General features: G+C 43.5%; 1 non-coding gene across 1 annotated transcript; it reads right to left on the minus strand.

The window, feature by feature from the left end:
* Positions 1-8,399: 8,399 nt before the first annotated feature.
* Positions 8,400-8,474, minus strand: Trnas-uga (transfer RNA serine (anticodon UGA)). The gene has a single exon. It is a non-coding gene; the product is annotated as a tRNA-Ser (tRNA).
* Between the last annotated feature and the right edge of the window lie 241 nt (positions 8,475-8,715).

Raw genomic sequence — 8,715 nt, forward strand, 5'->3', positions numbered from 1 at the left:
TCCGCCGACCACTGGCGACAACATCGATGTACTGTGGAGACCTCACGCCCCACGTGTTGAGCAATTCGGCGGTACGTCCACCCGGCCTCCCGCATGCCCACTATACGCCCTCGCTCAAAGTCCGTCAACTGCACATACGGTTCACGTCCACGCTGTCGCGGCATGCTACCAGTGTGAAAGACTGCGATGGAGCTCCGTATGCCACGGCAAACTGGCTGACACTGACGGCGGCGGTGCACAAATGCTGCGCAGCTAGCGCCATTCGACGGCCAACACCGCGGTTCCTGGTGTGTCCGCTGTGCCGTGCGTGTGATCATTGCTTGTACAGCCCTCTCGCAGTGTCCGGAGCAAGTATGGTGGGTCTGACACACCGGTGTCAATGTGTTCTTTTTTCCATTTCCAGGAGTGTAGCTAACTACCCGAAGTATCACTGTCGTATCTTTGCTAGTCAATCTTCAGTGCTGTATTGAGTAGAACTTTGTGTCGCAGAGTTTCCGAATTTCTACGTGGCAGAGTTAGAGGAGCAATGCATCTGCATTAAATTTTTCGTGAAACGCAAGAAAAGCTTTACCGAGACACACCAAGTAATGTAGAAAACCTACGGTGATGAGTGCTTAAATCGTACTCGGTGTTACGGATATTTCATACGGTTTAAAAATGGCCGGACGGAAATTAAAGGTGACCCTGGTTCAGGACGCCTCGACATATACCGACGACGCTCATGTCAGGAACGTCAACGAAATTGTGCGTGCCGGTCGAAGACCGACTGTCCGAGAGATTACAGAGGAATGTAACATTTCAGTTGGATCATGTCATCAAGTAATGACACAGCATCTTGGAATGCACCGTGTTGCCACCAAGTTCGCCCCACGGCCCATGAGTCAAGAGCAGAAAAACGTTCACCTAGCGATCTGTGAAGAGCTTGTGCATAACTCAAATGAGAACGAGGTGTTCCTTAAGAGAATCACAAGTGGTGATGAGACGTGGATCTACGGTTATGATGTTGAGACAAAGGTTCAGTCTACAAAATTGATGGGGAAAGGTTCTCTAAGACCGAAAGAAGGTCGTCATATCAGGTCAAATGTCAAAGCCATGCTGATAGTTTTATTTGACTTTGAAGGATTCGTTCATAATGAGTTCGTGCCACAAGTAAAAACTGTTAATCGTGTTGCGACGCCTGCGAGAAAATCGGCCTGAAATGTGGCGAGACGATTCAGTGCTCTTGCATCTAACTAACGCAGATTCACCCCTGCCAGTCGGTGCGCGACTATTGCACAAAAACAGGAAATCACTGCGCTGCCAAATCCTCCGTATTCTCCAGACATGGCCCCTGCAGACTTCTCTTATTTCAAAAGTTGAAAACCCCGTCGGAAGGACAAAGATCAGCAGCGATAGACGACATAAAAGAAAATTCGCAGACTGCCCTTCGTGCGATCCAGCAAGAGGCGTACCAAGCGTGGAAACGGCGTTGGGAGCGGTGTATCAATTGTGGAGGAGGGTATTTCGACATGCACAACAAGTAAAAGGTAATCGTAGAAAAATTTCGTGGACAAAGTTCCGGAATTTCTTGAACAGACCTCGTATGAGACAGCGTTTACACAAGTGGTCGTCAAACTGCGGCGCGAATCAAGTATTCGTGCAGCCCCTCGTTCTTTGCCCTATTTCGTAATAATATGCGTTAAGGGGCTCCGGAACGCCCTATACTTGCAATGTTAAAATAACGCTTATAAATTACATGTTTCCTCACAAAGTATTTGAGGTAGGAAGTTGAACTTTTTACAGATTATTTATTGGAATATGGGCTACAACTTAACACAGGGATTTTACAAAATTTTAGTTCAGTTATTAAAGATGATTTTTTTTTCAATTGTAATGAAAATTCACAACATTTTTTTGCAATTTTTTATTTATATATTCAAAAATATACAGTTTTTTGGAAAAAGGCTGTGTTAAATTATGCAGAAGGTACTGTGTAACATTTACTTAAAGTTTGAAACAAATATGTTTGGAAGATCCTTACAAAACTTGTAATTAGTATGAGAAAATAAAAGTTTTGGGAATCGAGCGACAAAGATTGGATTAACTTTATAGTGCATTCCAGGTCAATAGGATGGATTATCTTCATCCTCTGCAAACTTCTCCTCCAGCTTCCTCTTGTTCCTCCTCCTGTTTACTCTTGCTTGTATTTCTAGACTCTTTACAGCCCTGTCTGCAGCCCGAAGGCGTTCCTTGTCTAAAGCAAGCATCGCTCGTACCATGTTAGAATGTTATTATTTACAGTAATAACACATACCTTTGGCTTTCCAACATTTCTCCTTTTCTTAAAAGCCTTCAGAGGATTTCTAATAACTTTACTTTTATTCATTATTATACTTCAACAAAACAGAGCCTCAAGAAACAGAATTAATTACGAATATTTTCGAGATAACGACAGAGTAAATAAACATGAAACAATCGACAATCACACCAGCGATATATATTGAACCATCACAGGTTAGCCACAACACATACTTTATCTCACATCACTAAAATGTACCTGATGAACACGGACGTTAATAATAACACCATTTGACAGCAGTTTAACAGCGCCACAGTGGGTCACGCCCATGTAGAACACATTTCAAAAAAAAATTAAAAATAGTTGTAGTCTTCGGAATTGAATAAATTATATATCTATTAAAAGGTAATAGTCTGCAGATTCAGGAAACGCAAAAAAGTAAAAATTGAACTTTTCATGATTTTGAGTCTTTCCGGAGCCCCTTAAGAATCTAATATATGAATACAAAACGGTTAGCTAACGTTAAGAGCTTCTTAAGAGTATAATTTTCCCGGTCAATATCAAACAAAAACAGTTACAGCGACAGTAATATTTTAAGACCTGCTAAATTTTAATTGACGTTGTTGAATTCATCCTTGAGCTAAGTGAAGTATGCAGATTACATCACAAGCAGAGCGTGCGTAGCGCGGCGAGTGCAGAGTTAACAGAAATGAGATGGGGAATAATTTACTGTTCGTTTTCCAATGCTGACAACTCACGATCCTGCGCAATTAGCGCCGATCAGCTATAGCAATATGAATGTCAACCGGAAGTAACATCGTGTTGTGAATGCGCGTTATCGAGACAGTCATCTTCAGATGTAGTACATGCCTGCAGCAAGAAATATGGAATCAAATTAAGTCTGTTGCAAGGCAGTGCCATGAGTAAAAGAAAAGAAAAATGAGGCAGCACAGTGACTTTGTTTTTCGTGCAATTGTCACTCAACGTCTGGGAGGGGTGAATGTGCGGGTGCGTTATCGTGATGCAACAGCCATCAATTGTCTCACCACATTTAGTAACCATTTATGATCGTTTCCATAATGAGACTTTCACTCTGCAGCGGATTGTGCTCTGATATGAAACTTCCTGTCAGATTAAAAATGTGTGCCGGAAGTTTCCCGAGATCAAGTCTCGGTCCAGCACACAGTTTTAATCTGCCAGGAAGTTTCATTTATGATCGTGTTGCGTATTGCAGTTACTGTCATTAATTAATACAAACTACTAATTTATGTAGCCTACCAGCTGACAGTAAGATTGGTAGCCCGAAAGTGTGGTAAAGTTGACAGGACGAGAAAAGTGGTAATTGCATATTTTTTGCCCATGATAGCTCTGCTGGTCTAACCAGTCCCCGTATATGTCGCCACTGACGTCCGTTAGATTGACAGAGGCAGCTTGTTCCTTATTTTTTAGTAAAAACTTTGCTATCGTTTTTGAGACGTATGATATAAGACATAATGCATATTCTTCTTGTTACCTCACTTGTATGGGGAGTAACAATTGTTTACACAACAACGCCTTGTTATTTATTTCAGTTTCATAGTTTCTTCTAAGGATCGAGTAAAGTGGGCAATGTGTTCACCACAATAAGAATTACTTGCTTCCAAAACCACGCATAATACAACAAATAAAAACTGACTTGTAAACCTTTTTATGAACAAAGCTACTGCCGTTCCGTCCCTTTGTGACAGCCTTGAAGTAATTAAGCTATTTCATTTAAAACCGTCTCTGTTCTGTTTACATATGGCCTCATACACAGTTCGGGCTGAAAATGGACTGTTGCATTCACTTGGTATGCTTTTGTGAAAGCACCTAAAAAATGACCGAGCGAGGTGGCGCGGTGGCTAGCACACTGGACTCGCATTCGGGAGGACGACGGTTCAATCCCCCGTCTGGTCATCCTAATTTAGGTTTTTCGTGATTTCCCTAAATCGCTCCAGGCAAATGCCGGGATGGTTCCTTTGAAAGGGCACTGCCGAGTTCCTTCCCCGTCCTTCGCTAATCCGATGAGACCGGCGACTTCGCTGTCTGGTCTTCTTCCCCAAACAACCCCCCCCCCCCTCTCCCAACCTAGAAATTTTTTTCCAGAAATCAGAAAAACAAACATGGAATCCTATTGCGATGACTTTAGCCACAGTCCCTTCTTCGCTACGGAAAACTGGTTATCATTATTTTCTTTTTCGCTTTTCAACATTTGGTGTGATACGTTATAATATTATTTACATTCAGTATGTATAAGTGGTAAGCTTCTATCGGTATTCACAGTTTGATTGGCAGTTAAACGTAACAGTTTGACGACCACTGAGTGGTCGGTGTAGACGCTTCCGTTGTGCTGGAACAAGTGTGAAAGACGACGAACGAACTGGCAGACCATCCCTCTGTGAAGAACCAGGAATCGCAAGGTGTGTGGACTCCCTTGAGTCGGTCGTGAGGATTGTGGAAAAACTGAAAATGAGTCACAGTTCAGCTACTGAGATCTTGCACAACACTTTGAACATAAGAAAGTTCTCTGGCCGCTGAATTCCGCGATTGCCTACACCCATTCACAAAGCCCGTTAAACCGAAACAACAGTAGAAATATTGCAGCTGCGTCAGGCCAGCCCAGATGACGTCCTTAGGCGCATGTTCATCATTGACCAGAACTAGATGTATCGCTACTACTGTTGTGTCTAGACAAGACAGCCTAGACACAATGAGAGGAAGCCGAAAGGCACGCGCTTAAACTCACGCAGGCTGGCGTGAGGTCTGAAACAGGATACGTAATGAATGCTATAAAGAAAAGTACGTAGCTTCTGGAATACTTAACTTTAATCCACATTTGTAGAACATCGCTCTTGATGATACATTAATAGACTCTCAATATCTATACTGGTATTGGCGCCTTGCTAGGTCGTAGCAAATGTGGCTGAAGGCTATGCTAACTATCGTCTCGGCAAATGAGAGCGTAATTCTCAGTGAACCATGGCTAGCAACGTCGGCTGTACAACTGGGGCGAGTGCTAGTACGTCTCTCTAGACCTGCCGTGTGGTGGCGCTCGGTCTGCAATTACTGACAGTGGCGACACGCGGTTCCGTCGTATACTAGCGGACCGCGGCCGATTTAAAAGCTACCACCTAGCAAGTGTGGTGTCTGGCGGTGACACCACAAATACAGTGCTCAAAAAGGAGCAAAGCAAGCTATGAAACATACGAATTCAACCCTTTCGAAAAAGCGAAGATCCAACCATTGTCGGACATACGATATTTACGATATTGCAGTTTCCGTGTTATTCTGTTTACGACACGAAGTTCCTTTGGACATGCATGCATGTCCAAAGGAACGGGCACTGCGCCTACCACAGCCTTTACGAATCATATGAAATGAATTCGCAATTGCGAATAAGGACTACATGCATACATGTTCAAAGGAACCCTGCATCGTACTCATAATAACACAGGCACCGTAATATCATATTTATCCCCCAATACCGGGTAAGCGTCTTTAAAGTACAATGTCTGACCTGTACGGGAATATATATAATGGACGTACGAGTACAGTTAGTAGAAGCATGGTTGATGACCTATGGAAGTTTGGATCTAGCAGTGAGTCGTGCGCGGATAGCCAACTGGTAAGGCGACCGCTCGCGATAACCGGGAAATTCGGATTCGAGTTGCGGTCCGGCACAGATTTGCATTGTCGTCATTCTGTTCTACAGCTGTTGGCGGTCCTTCTTTGCAATTGCGAATTCATTGGATGTGACTGTCGGATAATGTGATTCTGATTGTTTTGGCTCTGCCATTGTGTGGCGCTAACAGATCGGGCTCGTAAAGGCCACACAACTGAAACTTTTCGACGAGACTATGAGAGTCTGTTAAGACGAAGCTGTCCAGAGGGTTGATTATGCTCCACGACCTTGTCAAAGTGCCGCTTCTTTACACTCTAAGACAAACGAAAGGAGATGCCGACCCGAATAACTGCTTGCGTAAGGGCCAGATGTGGGCCAACGCGTCACGAACTTGCTCAATTTGTGTAGTTCTTTCGCTTGAATGAATCGTCCAATTTTTACTGAAATTGTCATCATTTGTTTGTTTGTTCAATTACATTACATCAACCGATTTCCTTTCAATTCCATTCAGATAATTCCTTCATGGTGCTTCTTTTTTTTTAAAAAAAAGAAATTATATGCATGGAGGAAGGGGTATAAGTGCAGATACTGTGATCACTGATACCTTAGTATGTATCCACTTCAGTGCGTTAGTTGCTCTTCCTTTAACCTAACAGTCTTCCCACACACATACACGTCACATAATTTACGACCTGATGTTTTCTGCACCACTAAGCGGACTACGTATGTCAGTATAGACTAAAAGTTTTCCGTCCACGTGTCCACACTTCAATGTTTGATCTTCTAGCCAGGGAAAAATAAGCATTAATGGCTTGCTCTTGCCACATTAATGTAGAAACATACTGCTGCTAATGGCTATAATTATTAGTCTGTATGCGAAGCAAATACTGATTTAATGTTTTTCGTCAACAAAGAAAAATCTGCACTTTTACCCCCAACACCCTGCATATACAGGGTGAGTCACCTAACGTTACCGCTGGATATATTTCGTAAACCACATCAAATACTGACGAATCGATTCCACAGACCGAACGTGAGGAGAGGATCTAGTGTAATTGTTTAATACAAACCATACAAGTATGTTTTTTAACACAAACCTACGTCTTTTTAAATGGAACCACGTTAGTTTTGTTAGCACATCTGAACATATAAACAAATACGTAATCAGTGCCTTTTTTTCATTGTAAAATGTTAATTACATCCGGAGATATTGTAACCTAAAGTTGACGCTTGAAACCTCCGACGTTTCACAAACCACGGGGCAGTGAATCTACGGAACATGCATTACTGGTCCGTGGACAATCCTCGCTGGCTCAGACAGGTAGAGCGACAGCGACCGTGGACTGTAAATGTATGGTGCGGAATCATTGGCGACCACCTCATTGGTCCTCACTTCATTGCAGGGGCCCAAACAGCTGCAACATACATCGCGTTCCTACAGAATGATCGGCCAACGTTGCTCGAAAATGTCCCACTGGAAACGCGTCGACGTATGTGGTATCAGCATGATGGTGCACCTGCACAATCCTCAATTAACACTAGGCTGACCCTTGACTGGATGTTCTACGGGCGTTTCACAGGACGTGGAGGACGCATAAATTGGCCAGCCCGTTCTCCTGATCTTACACCTCTGGACTTCTTTCTGTGGGGCACGTTAAAGGAGAATGTGTACCGTGATGTGCCTACAACCCCAGAGGATATGAAACAACGTATTGTGGCAGACTGCGGCGACATTACACCAGATGTACTGGGGCGTGTACGACATTCATTACGGCAGAGATTGCAGTTGTGTGCAGCAAATGATGGCCACCACATTGAACATCTATTGGCCTGACATGTCGGGACACACTCTATTCCACTCCGTAATTGAAAACGGAAACCACGTGTGTACGTGTACCTCACCCCTCATGGTAATGTACATGTGCGTCAGTGAAAAAGACCAATAAAAAGGTGTCAGCATGTGGACGTAATGTGCTGTTCCAGTCTCTTCTGTATCTATGGTCCATCACCATTCCCTTTGGATCCCTACGTAATTCGGTGCTCTCCGATACACACGATCGAACAGCGGAGGAGTGTTACTCAAGCGTCAACTTTAGGTTACAATATCTCCGGATGTAATTAACATTTTACAATGCAAAAAAGGCACTGATTACGTATTTGTTTATATGTTCAGATGTGCTAACAAAACTAACGGGGTTCAATTTTAAAAAAACGTAGGTTTGTGTTCAAAAACATACCTCCGTGCATTTTTGTATGGTTTGTATTAACCAATTACACTAGACCCTCTCCTCACGTTCGGTCTGTGGAAACGATTCGTCAGTATTTGATGTGGTTTACGAAATATATCCAGCGGTAATGTTAGGTGACTCACCCAGTGTATCTGAGGTGTCGATTTAATGCGTTGTATCATAATAAAATTGGCGCTGGGGACCAGAACAGCTGACAAGTCCATATCAGAAACTTCCTGGCAGATTAAAACTCTGTGTCGGACCGAGACTCGAACTCGGGACCTTTGCCTTTCAGGAGCAAGTGCTCTACCAACTGAGCTACCCAAGCATGACTCATCCCCCCCCCTCCGCATTGCTGTACTTCTGCCAGTACCTCGTCTCCTACCTTCCACACTTTACAGAAGCTCTCCATCGAACCTAGCCCTCCTGAAAGAACGGACATAGCGGGGACATGGCTTAGCCATAGGCTGGGGGATGTTTCCAAAATGCTCAGTTAATAGAGCACTTTCCAGTGAAAGGCAAAGATCCCGAGTTCGAGTCTCGATCTGACACACAGTTTTAATCTCCCA

This window comes from Schistocerca cancellata, chromosome 2 (genome assembly GCF_023864275.1).
Source record: "Schistocerca cancellata isolate TAMUIC-IGC-003103 chromosome 2, iqSchCanc2.1, whole genome shotgun sequence".
NCBI classification, from domain to species: Eukaryota; Metazoa; Arthropoda; class Insecta; order Orthoptera; family Acrididae; genus Schistocerca; species Schistocerca cancellata.